This window comes from Gopherus evgoodei, chromosome 8 (assembly GCF_007399415.2).
Source record: "Gopherus evgoodei ecotype Sinaloan lineage chromosome 8, rGopEvg1_v1.p, whole genome shotgun sequence".
NCBI lineage: Eukaryota > Metazoa > Chordata > Testudines > Testudinidae > Gopherus > Gopherus evgoodei.
Genome location: NC_044329.1, coordinates 7,167,172 through 7,179,671, shown reverse-complemented (window position 1 = coordinate 7,179,671; position 12,500 = coordinate 7,167,172). Strand labels below are relative to the sequence as shown.

The following is a 12,500-nucleotide window of genomic DNA, read 5'->3' as shown; positions in this document are numbered from 1 at the left end:
TGCATGCCCTGATCAGACAGCGTAGCTAGCATGAAAGGAGTCACACTTGAGGGCCGAAATCTTCACACTTAAGTGCCTATGGATTTGTTAGATCCATATTTAGGCACCTAAATGAAAGCTGCCTGCTTATCAGAGCCCATTGAAGTCCATGGCAGCAGTGGGCTGAAATTCAGGTACCTTTAATTTCAGAGTCCAGAGATGGATGTGGGTGCCTGACTTTAGATACCAAAAATGAACATTTTTAGTAAGAATCCTAGTTACCTAGGTAGGGCCAAATCCATCTTTCGAGTGACTTCACGGTGGTCAGTGAAGTGACGTTACAGACGAACATGTACTGCTCCATGCGTGAATATTGCACTGGAAGGCTCTCCACTCTGGTCCTAGTAAATTTTACCCTTGAGTTAAACACCCAGCGGCAGATCCTCAGTCGATGTAAACTTATGTGGCTCCATTGAAGACAATGGCTCTGTATTGATTTACCATGGAGTTACACCAGTTGACACCAGCTAAAGAGCTGGCCCCAGATTGTCACAGGCATTAGAAAGACTAGGAGGGTGGAGGAGTTAAGTGGCACACTGGATGCATAAACAAGCCTTTCACAGCTGGAGGCCTCATCTTAATCATGGCTTGAGTCCCCTGGGAAATGACTCCAGTGGCCTTGGACATCTAGAAGAGGCTCAGCACTGGAGCAGCATGAGGGTGGGGAAGGAGGGAGATGGAGCAGCGCGATGGGATCTGGCATGGTCATTTCCAGCTCCACATGTGAGTGACATCAGTCCTTTAGTTTCCTGAATGCCCAATTCATTTCTTTTTAATAATTGATTTTACTGGTTTCATATGCAGAGATTTCCCGCCTAAACAGGCCGGTGAATCCTACAGATAATCAATGCAAATGCAAAGGAAAAACCATGGAAATTAGCCCAGGAATAAAACTCTCTGGTGTTTAAAGTATCAGCCCTTTCTCGACACAAAGGGAAAAGAAGCAAGTCCGGAAGAGACATTGCCGGTAACGAGCAGCATGAGGCTGGAAGAATTTAACACTGGCAATGGGTTGGGAAGCCAGCCCATAACAGGCCTGCTCCCAGGCCCATCGCAGTCTGTGGAGAGCCTCCCATTGACTTCCATCACCTTTGGAGTAGGCCCATATTTAGCCTGGCTCTAGCCTTGTTACTATCTGGGCCTCACTTTCCTGAACACCAGAATACACCAGAGCAACCCAGATGGTCCTTTCCTTCAGGACCCAGCTGCCTCCCATGCTCTCTCTCCAGTGCATCTCCCGCAGTAACTCAGTCCTGGCCCCGCACTCCTCCTGCCAAAACACAGCGCTCCCACGCCCAGTGCCCACCGCTGCCTCGTCGGCCTGACAGCCTCTGACAAAGGCCCAAGATGAGGGACACAAAGCAAAAATAGAGGGGGAGGAGGCTTGACATGATGCAGGGTTCCTCTCTATACCATGTGTAACCCTGGTCATGTGACGCAGCATTTCTGCTGTCAGCAATTCAGAGTAACATAAAATGGGGCTAGCTCGGAGGTTGCCTGGAGGATCACTCTGGGCTGGCATGGATGCATCTGTTGATGTATTGTGTACGTGTGTGACTACCCTGTCTGTCCTTGCGAGAGTGTGCAAGCTGTGCTGGCATGCCTGCTCTGTGGGTGTGTGTGTGTGTGTGTGTGTGTGTGAGAGAGGGTGTTTCAGTGAGTGGCTTGCTGTGTATGTGCATGAGCATAGCCACATGTGATCACACGCCCGTGTGGTTACGTGTCCATTCAAGGAAGCTCACTGCATCACCTGGTCGGAGTTTGGGATCAGGTCTTGCCCATCTCATTGCCCCACTCTCCATCAGGCCCACGGGAGAAGTAGGAAAGGAATGACCTGTTTTGGATAAATTCCGAATAAAAGAAAACATCTGTTGGGAGAGGAGCCAGTGTTATAAATAATCCCCCTGTCCCGGAGGGTCGACATTCATCACCCACTCGGCTGCGCATGCTTCCTCCGTCTCCGCCTTCAAAATAAAGAACAGGCTCCGGAATCTGCAAGGCTGTTCCTGAATGCAAGGGCATGTGGAACTATCTGTGGGAAAAAGTGTTTGCCGGGTCAGGCAGGAAGAGGGGCTGGGGATTCACCTAGGTCCAGGGGCAAAGAATGGGAGACAAGGCCTGGAACTGTTTGGAAAAGGGGCAGCACACACAGCAAATCTAGAGCAAAGCAGATGGGCAGCATAGCTCTGCCACTGCTCGTGACTGATGGATGACGTGCGGCCTCTTCTGCTCATTCCAATCTTGGTCTTCTTCTGTGCAGTGACAGCCAAAGCCTGAGAAGCAGGGCCAGTTTGGGTGGCAGCACTGTGATTAGGGTGACCATGTCCTGATTTTATAGGGACAGTCCAGATTTTGGGGTCTTTTTCTTATATAGGCTCTTATTATCCCCCACTCCCTGTCCCTATTTTTCACACGTGCTGTCTGGTCACCCTAGCTGTGATTTGGGCTGACATCTACAGGGGGACTCGACTGAGGCCATGAAATTCTGCTTCACTGGTGACCTAAATTAGGATTTCTAGTCAGAGCTCCCAAGGCCAAAGAGCAGTCGCTATCCAGCTCCATAGCTGGCTAGAAGAAATCAGGCCCTGGGTATCCCGGGTGTCACTCAATTCCAATACACAACCCACGGAGACATCAGGCCCCTCCTGTCTTCCTCACCAGTTTTCAACACACTCAGGGCCATCTGCGGGAACACAAGAGGGTTTTGGGGAGGGCCCACAAGGAACCTCCCCACCCACTGCTTGTGCCCCTGCCTGGGCCAGCCAGACATGGGTGAGGAGTCCATGCTGGGCTTGTGACAGCAGAAGAACTAACCTCTCCAAAGGACATGAGGAGAGGTAAAGTGAGGATGGGCCCAACAGCCCTGGTGCCCTACTGCACCCCAGCCAGCTGGGCTGAGGCAGCAGCAGGGAGGCGGGCAAGGGGATACATGCAGCACTCTGTCAATGGTGGTGGGAGATCCTGCTCCTGATGGTTCATAGTAAATTGGTCAGAGTTCTGCCAGGGACTCCAGCTCTGTGCTGACCCTGTTTGTCCTCTTCCATTGCAGCCGATGGCTTAAAGCCACAGTCAGGTCCATACTAAAGATATATGCAAAAATATCTGCTTCCATGTAATGGAAAGGAGGAACAGCTCAATAGCACTGAACGACGCATGGGGCTGGGGCAGTCTAACCCCAGCTCCGACAACTAGTCCCTCTGTGGCCTTAGTCAAGTCACTCGATCTCTCTCCCCCAGCTCTCTCGCTGGGGATAAGAATATTTGCCTGCCATCATCAGGATGGAGTGCCTTCAGCTGAGCCCAAGGACTAGCCAGCCCAGCCTGCAGGAAGATTAATGAGCTCAGCTGGGTTGCAGCCGGTCTGCCTGATTGACTGAGGGGAGCAGGCAGGCCTGCTTTTAAGATCAGCAGCAGTTTATGCCTGCAGCTGTGACTGCTCCTGAGCTTGTCTTCCTCTCAGCCTTGCTCCAGTCCTGCTTGGTTCCTGACTTTGACCCTCGGCACAGATCCTGGTTGCTGGCTGCTGCTCTGGCCACCCACGCCTAGTCCTGACAACCTCAGACAATCTGTGCTGGTTTATTCGTGTTTGCAAAACAATAACTATGAGAGGAACCAGGAAGTGCACTGCTCCACTACAAAGTTGGCAACTAAGACTGGCCACAGCACCAGCAACTGGGCTCCAGCTCCCTCCCAGCCGGAGGCTAGGAGCAGCTCAGAGACCCTCTTCCCCTCCTCCAGGGGCATTTCAGATGCAATGAGCCTGTTCCATTTAGGTGCATAGAGGTGTGATGGGAGAGAACAGCAGTCAGCTGTAATTGGGGGGGGGGGGGCATGTTAGAAACAGCTTTGCAGGCCATCCCAGTGTGCTAAGGCCAGCACTGAACTCTTCCAGGCAGGAAACCAGCCAGAGAGACCCACAGAGCTTCATGCCAGAGGAAGTGACCTGTTATCAGGGCTCAGAGCAGCCACCCTTTCATCTCCTTGCTGGTCTCTTCCCCTCCTTCTCCCCCATCTTATCTCAGTGCAGTCTTCACTGCATCCACTCTATTGTCAAAAGGGAGCTAGGAGATGCTGGGTATCAGACTGAAGTGGTGAGTAAGGAAGGGACAAAGGTGAGATGCTGTCTCCGATACTCTTGTCTGTGCAGTTGGCTGGCTTTAGAGGGGCAGACAGATGTTTTCTCACTGTCAAATAATTCTGCGCCTTGCAGGAAGCTGTGATCTATCCTCCTGCAGTAATTAGAGGGAAATGCTGTACTAAGGAATACAAGAGATAAAAACCCATGCTCCTGGTGCGTGGGAGTCTTCCCTTCAGCTGTTCGGATGCTGTCCTTTCAGCATGGCTGCTTTGGCGAAGTCTAAGCCAGGGTGGGATCCGGAGAGCCACCCATGTACTGACTGGCTGCAATTATTTACTAATTATAAACAGAGAGAGCCTGGGGGATGGAGCAGGAGATGATGACAGAGAAGACAGGGAGAACTCACGTTCCTCTCTGAGTTTTCAACACCTGCTCCTTGAATGGAATCAGGGACCTCCTCAAAGCCCAAGGACAGAGACATCTCTAAGCCCCAAAAGTGAAACCCACATCATGCAGTGAGCAGCTACCAGCACAGCAGAGGGAACCAAGGAAGATGAATCTGCCTCTAATTTGAAAACGCAGTTCTAGCCAGTCACTGCCAGGCACGGAGATGAAACAGCTCTGATGAAGGCGTTTGATCTTCTGTTCTCCACCATCTGCGAAGGATCCAGGCTTAATCGCTTAGTTATGGAGCTTCTTGTCCTTGTGCCCAGGATTAAGCTGCTCTCCAGATTTGAGGTCGGGGAGGAATCTCTTGGAAAGGGCTTCGGGGGCACTTTGCCTATTTGTGGAAGTGCGTTCAGGGCAGCTCCTTGTGATTGCAGAGGCTGCAGCCAGGAAGGGGGCCCAGGAGGAGGTGCAATCAGTGGAATGTGAGCGACCCCTTCCTGCTCTCCTTCTCCTGTAGCATGGCTAAGTGGATAGTGCACCAGAACCAGGAGACTAGGCTGCCTGTGACCTAGGGCAGGGTCACTTCCCCTCTCTGTACCTCTATTTTCCCTCCCACTCTTTAGAATTTGCATCACACTGGAGCCTAGAAGCCCCAGTAACAGACCGGGAGCCCACGGTGCTAGGTGCTGTACAAACACAGGCCACTAGGACAGCTGCTGACCCGAAGTGTTCTGCCTCTCTTGTAAGCTCTCTGGGGACCAGGCCTGTCCCTCACTCTGTAGACGTGCAGTGCTTGACATACTGGGGCTGGTAGGGGCTATTGTAATGCAAATAATTAATGATGATAATAATATGTCTCAGTGCAAAGAGGCAGGTGGAGATACTCATGGGACATACTGGGGTGCAGTGTAGACCCTCTGCTCAGAGGCACAGCAGTGAGCAGCAGCTTAGAGAGAGACAAGAAAGGAGGGAGTGGAACGGAGCAGAAGACGAATACCAGGTATGGTCCTGAGGGGGCCCTTGCTTAGCTATGCAGTATAGCTGACATATTGATTGGTGGTGCCCAGAGAAAAAAACAACACAGGGTAGGAAGTGCTGGGCTAAATGCTACAGGCAAGGGGTGGGAGTGAATGGTCTTGTGGTTAAAGCGCTCAGAGTGGGACTCAGGGAGATCTGGGCACTGGCCCTGCTCTGCCACTTACTCCCTGTGCGACAATGAGCAAGTGGCTTCTGCCCACCGTCACAAAAGCATAATGCAACATGGACGTGCACACAGAAGTCTGATCCGTGTGATGGGAGAGGGTGTGCAAACACCCCTCACTGGTGCAGCTGTAGTGGGGGCTGGGGGGTGCACACACAAGTCAGGCCCGTGCACAAGTGTGAGAATGGGGCCCCTGGATCTCTCTGTGCTTTGGTGCCACTACGTGGAAACATAGGTGGGGATGCTGTGAGGCCTCACCCGATAGTGTTTGGAGCACTCGGAGATCCCCTAATGGAAGGTGCCACAGACACACAAAGTGATACCAGTGGAGGCATTTGTGCCTTGGACCATCTGCTCCGAAACCAGTGGGGCTGAGATTTCCTGCCAGCTGGGGGAATTGTTCCATTCAGCCAGTGTCAATGCCTTGGAGAAGCTGGCAAAGCACAATGGATGTAAGGGTGGCAGGGCTGGGCAGCCTCTAAGGGGCAGCTGGACGTTTGGGGGTGCAGCTGGAGGGGAGAGGAGAATTCCATGAGGAACTGGTGATTCGACCTTCTGGGACACCCATGGGTCAGACTGGAGCATTGCAGTCACACAATGGAAGAGGAGGGTTTTGCTCACTGAGTAGCTGGTGGGTCAAAAACTTCCCGCAGCTTCACACAAGGGAGACCGGGATCAGTTTCATTCCCTGTGTAACTCCACTGACCACTCGGCCCGAAGCCAGAGCTCCCCGAGCCCCTGAAACAATTAGCTTGTCAGCAGCTCCATTTCCATCAATCCCTGCCACCAGCACCGCTCCTGGGGTGCTGCCTCTGTCTTTATGGGATCCAAAAGCCACAGATAGGAAAAGGAGAAAGAGAGCCAAGGCCTCCTCATTCCAGGCCTGGCGGTCTGACAGTCACAGCCGCACGCAAAGATTTCTGCTCTCTTGCAAAATGCCAAGCAGCAAACCTCCTGCCAGCTCAGCAGGAAGCTGAGGTCAGACCCTGCAATACAGCTGCGCAGAGCTGCAGAGGCCCCCCCCCTACAATCATAACATTTTGAAGGGGCTTCTAACGGGCAAACAGGAGAGTGAGTGGGAACAGACAAATAGTGGCAGAGAACAAGCCCGGGTGCATCTGCCAGGAGGGTGATGCAGCACAGGCAGGGATGGGAACCTGCCGCTCTCACAGGTCCCCCTGACGTACACGGTCCACCCCTGCTTCCTGGGGACAGCCTCAGAAAGGCCTCAAAGGAGTCGAAGAGATTTTCTCTCAGCAACGTGTCCCTGGTCCTGCCAATGCCAAGCTCAGCCTGAAGGGCAGCAGGCATGGCAGAGAGCAAGGGACATCCACCCGCGAGTAGTGCTAGGTACTTCCACGAGGATCCCAGTGCACCAGAGATGTCCCAGCACACATTGAGCTCTGCTCTAGGCTGCAGGAGGAGGGAGTGATCAAAGCAAAGCTCTTGACCTACTCTCCAGCAGCAGGGTGGGGCGGGGCGGGGAGCCCAACCACTAGAGCGTCCATCCTTTAAAAATGTAGTTTCATGGCTCCAGCAGAGGCGACGGAGACATAAGTCACTGGAGCTGCCACCCTCCGTGGATGCAGGGGGCCGGGGAGCCTGTCCTTTATAACCTGGAAATGTTTCCTCTTCTTTTGGTGTCTCTGTGCAGGGGCAAGGGAGCTGGGACCCTGGCATTCCATTCTTCATCCCATCACTCTAATGCCCTGAGGCCTCACTCAAGATCAGGGTCCCACTGCTCTAGGGGTTGGGCAAACAGGCCCTGCCCTGAATAGCAGGTAATTGCTTTGGGAGGACACTAATCTGTGCTGGATTTCCACAGTTTCTGGCTGCAGCCAGCTCCCCAAATCTACCTTCCCTTCTCGGCCCTCCAGATGCAGCCTTGAGAACGATCAATATGTGTTCCTAGGCCTGGAGGAATTCTCCTTCCTAAATAAAGCCACATCCATGTTCTCTTGACAAGCTCCCAGACTGGAGGAGAAAAGCTTGGCAGCTGTGTGCAAGGGGGGTGGGTGAGCTCTGAAAGGTGGTCGAAGCTCCCAATCCCTTAAACAAGCTGGGCTTCTATTCTGCAACCAGTTTCCAGGCAAATAAATTGAAACTGAAGTGACTTCCAATTTGCAAGGGGAGAATGTGCCTTCAGAAAAAGCGGCTCGCGATGGTGTATTTTCTCCTGGCTTCAGTTCAGAGAAACCCACAAGCAAATGTATTTTTTGTATAAATAAGACAGTGTGTCTCGCCAGTTAAAGCAATTCAAACATGAATGTAGCAATTTAATTGGTGCCAATTACTGTGTCTCGGTAACATTAAGATTTCAGTCACAGCCCCTTAAAGTGCCAAGAATATGAAGGCAGAGAACCCAGCGTGGAGGGCAGGCAAGCAGGAGACAGGCCTGCAGAATCGATCAGCTGGCTTAGGTTGTCTGCCAGCTCTCTGGCTACTCAGTGCCACTAGTAAGGGATAAACCCCCTTCTGGGCAGGGCAAAAAGTCCATCTGCTCCATGAGGTGTTGGAACCATGGGAAGCTTATTCTCTTCCGGCCCAGTGCCCACTCAGAGACAAAATGTTCCAGCTTTCTCTCATCTTGCCCTGAGTTCTTTGGTAAGAGGGACAGGAACTAAGGATTCTCCTCTTCTCCTGGTGAGATGAGGGCACAAGGTGCCTTGGGAACCAGGTTTGTGATCCAGGCCTGTCTCTGCTCCCAATATACAGGTACAATGTGCAAGTGCACTTACCCATCTGCACACCCTCCCAGCAGGGCTTTGTTTCTGTTCCCACCCCCACTTCCAGATTTTCTCCAGGGGCACAATATTGGGTACTCTAGTGCTAGGGAGAGGTGAGCACAGCCAGGGATGTAGGACAGCTGGCGTGATGGGTGTAGGCGGATGTGATGCTCGGAGGCAGGCGTATGCCATAGCAATTGGGTACACTACAGGCATAGGAAAACCAACACCACAGAGGGATGTACGTCATTTACACCACCTCTCACTGAATTTTAGTTGCCTGGGGGCATCATCTCTTATGGGGACTTGCCGGGGTTTGTTTTCTGCAGTTGCCTTTTCAGTGACAATCTGCTTTCTCCTTATTTAACCATCCTCATTCTTACTGACCTCTGACATTGATCTAGCCCTCTGGGAAGGAGGGCAGTGTCTAGCCAGCAGGGAGTGCTCTGCGCTGTGGAGGAGGAGCAGCAGTTGTGTCTCCAGCATCCTGGAAGTGGAACATACCCCCTGTTTGTGCTGCAGGGAGAGGCAATGGACTGGTAGCACCTGTGCATCTTTCAGAGTGTAAGCTCCACCCCATGACCTTAGCACTTCCTCTCCCTCCACACTGTCCCTTGTCCTTCCTCTTCTGGTTACTGCCCCCTTCACTGGGCAGTGCGGGCTCTCAACACACACCATGCAGCACAGCACTGCAAGATGCAATTTGCTCCTGTGGCTGAAGAGTTGGCTTGAGGCCCAGGAGAGATCTCGGGTCAATTTCCACCTCTGCCACAGGCTTCCTCTGTGACCTTAGGCAACTCACTGACTCTCTGGGCCTCAGTTCCCCATCTGTAAAATGGGGATACTAAAACCTTCTTGGTCTGCTTAGGCAGGGAGCTCTCCTGGCTCTTGCTAGGTGTATGTGCCACATTAGTGCAATGGGGCCTGGATCTCACTAGGGGCCTCCAAGTGCTACCGCAACAAAAATAATAATGCTTAGTTTCAATATATTGCTCAGTTCCAGAAAGACACTGCAGCTCCTGACCCAGGCAGGCCCTGCTCAGGGGGTTGGAAGCTGAGTGGGCCAGAGGGGTGTTTGGTTCAGGGAGCCCAATTAGGCATTTGGGAGGTGGGGAATAAAAACCCAAACCAGCCTCATTATGTCCTGTTTGCCCAGCAGAGCAGAAGGAGCTTTCTGGAGTGGTTCCAGCTCTTGGGGAAACAATACCGGGTTTATACAATCCCCTCAAAGATCCTCTTTGGGATTTTGGGTCCCTTTGTTTAAACTAAGCAGACAAACTCCCAGAGGCCTTCATTGAGGTGACATTGACAAAGCCAGAACAATCACAACCTTCAGGCGGCCTCCGGGCCAGAGCTGGGCTCCATCAAAGTCAACAAATGGGGCCAGGATTTGGTCTAGTCCCCAGCTCACAGCAGCAGACTCCCACCCACCTCCGCCTCACTGCCATGGAGGGGTAGCTCAGGGCAGAGTGGAGCCTGCAAAGCTCAGATATAGTAGGTAAGAACCAAACTTCACCTGAGACAGTCACCACCTCACAAGCCCCCCAGCCTTACCTGTGTGAGTGAGGCCCACACACCTGAGGGCTGTAGGATATGGCTCAAAGAAAATGCTCCCCTTTCCTGCTGCTGGGCTGATAACCAGCAGGCCCTTATCTCAGCACTGTCATAGGCATGGCTGTCCTGCCCAGGGCTTTCCGCCCTGTAGGAGGCACTAATTCCCTTGGCTAATTGCAGGTTGTGACTGACACCTGTTCCATATTACCCAGTCCCCATAGCCCTTGGAAAGTCCCAGCCTGCATTAATAACCCTCTGATGTGAGGACAGAGAGTAAATGTGGCCACCATCCCATCAGCTCCACCCATGGACTTGTTATTCATTCAGGAAGCCCTGCCTCCTTCACTTTCAGAACATCATAGCTGCCTTTCCTGGCCCTGGCCCTCTCTCGCTGAAGCAAGTGCCTGACTCCCATTGAAATGGGAGTCGGGGGGGGGACTGGAGCTGATGCTTCACAGCTTTCCTGAAACAGGGCCTAAAATTTGCCATTACTCCGGAAGGGCCTCCCTTCAATCCTTGGTCTTTTGCAAAGCTCCCACTCAGATGAGCACTGCTGCGCGCCAGAGCCAGGCGAGACTAGATTGAATTTTGTAGCTGTTGACCAAAGACTACACTTACAAGCATAACTCAGCGGACTCTGTAGAACCAGAGTGACACCCCTGCGTTCGAGTACCAGAGTACTGGCCATGTGGGTACATGCTTCCTCCCACATTACCCACCAATGTGACTTTGATTGTAATTCAGTCTCTGGGGCCCATTCAGCCTCCAGCCTCTCAGCTTAAACTACCAGCAAGCATGTCACCGGTGGTGGTGCTTTTTGTGACTTGAGTGCCTGTCTCCAGTAAGAGCTGGAGGAAGACCCCAACTCACGCCCCAGAGAGCACTAAACAGCCATCCTGCTGGGACAGATGCAAAATAAATGCCCAGGAGGTGAAAGGCCCCTGCCCATCTCCTGAGCCCTCCTGCCTTGCTGCAGAGGCATTTCTCAGCCTCATAGTTCCCCTTTCGATGACCAAGTCCTGGAGAGATGCTGCTAAGCTTTGCGACTGCTGCCATCCGAATCAGTGTGGGCTGCGCACAAGGCTCATCAGGGAACCAAGCCATGAGCCCCTGAGGCGCCTGTTGCCCTTGGGACAAGCCAGCCAGATTTGTAGCACTGTCAGTATGGACACGCCCTGGGGAAGGCTGACCTTGTAGTCACCAGCGGTGCCCGGAGTGACCCAAGGCCCCCGGGGTCTGAATCGGTCTGTCCCGCTAACCCAATCTACCTAGACACTATTCCAGCATCCAGAGCCTTGGTCTCCAGCGCCCAGTCCCTGCTCTACAATAGCAAAGGGCTCTTAGTGGGCAGGGGCCAAATGATGGGAACAACACAAGACTGCACAGGGTTGCAGGGACCCAGCAGCAAAGCAGGAACCGCCCGGCTTCCCCAGCTCTCTGAGGTCTAACTGCAGGACCTGCCCCTGCGCTCAGCCATGCGGGCTGCGCATCCCCGCGACTCTGATCTCTGCTCCCGCCCCGGGCACCACCAGCTCAGGACCCCCAGCTCCCTTCCCCGGCCGGGATGCTGCTCCGCCCTGCAGCCCCCTCGCCTCCCGGCCCGTCTCCGGCAGCTGGGCGCTTGGCAGCACGTCCTAGGAGCCGGAGCGAGGGCCAGGTGCGAATCCAGCTGCCTGGGCTGGCGGCTTCCAGGCTGGGCAGCGGGGTCCCTTCTTCTCCCTTCCCCTCGAAAGCTGCTCCTGGCCGGGGGCTGAGCGTGACCCAGCGCGGCTCGCCCGACTGGATTCCCGGCCAGCGGAGCGCAGCGCAGGGGAGCGCTCCCGGGCGCGCATCTTACCGTGCGGGGGGTCGCTCCGCAGCCTCCAGCGATTCCTCTCCCTCCGCCTCTTCTCCCGAGCGCCCTGCCCAGCCCCAGCGGCTCGGTTCCGCCCGGCTCCGGCCGCTCTGCGCTCCGCGGGGGGGTCCCGCGCTCCTGGACGTGCCCTGGCTCTGCCTCTAGCGCATCCCAGCGGACCCGAGCATCGCCGCGGGCCGTGCGCCTGGGGGCCCTTCGGTGCCGCGCTGCGGAGAAACAACCCGCAGCCGGTGGGGGGACATACAGCTGGGAAAAGCCCAGGACTTGGGAGGGGGGGAAGGCTTTGGTCCAATAGGCAAAAGGCTGGAGCCGTCTTTAAAACTTCTTCCCGTCCTGCCCCCGCCCCCTGCCAGCTGGAGCCTTTTCCAAAACTTTCGATTCAAAACAAACAAAAAGGATCCGAGCTCCAAGGGGGAGTTTCACTCAGAGCGCGGGGGGCGGGGGGTGGGCTTGGACCTGAGCTCTGCCGCAGCTCCCGGCTCAAAGCAAAACAAAAGCAGAGACAAGCACCCTGCCCTGCCTTTCCTCCTTGGACTTGAAACAAGAATGGGCTCCGCTCTCTCTGTGTCTGCTTTCAGTTCTGGCCTTTCTCCCTGTCCTTTTTTCAAACCTCCCCCCGCTTTCCATTTTCCCCCTTTCTCAGGATGTTTAGAAAATC

The 12,500-nt window shown here is 54.0% G+C and overlaps 1 protein-coding gene across 2 annotated transcripts in view; it reads right to left on the bottom strand.

Annotated features, from left to right (window-relative positions):
• The window catches only part of PDGFRB (platelet derived growth factor receptor beta), a 60,247-nt gene extending 48,093 nt beyond the window's left edge, over positions 1-12,154 (bottom strand). The window contains exon 1 of one of the 2 annotated variants that reach the window (XM_030571726.1): positions 11,825-12,154. The gene's annotated coding sequence lies outside the window, so the exon portion shown is untranslated. The remainder of the gene's footprint in view (positions 1-11,824) is intronic. The other variant, XM_030571727.1, reaches the window with a different exon arrangement.
• Between the last annotated feature and the right edge of the window lie 346 nt (positions 12,155-12,500).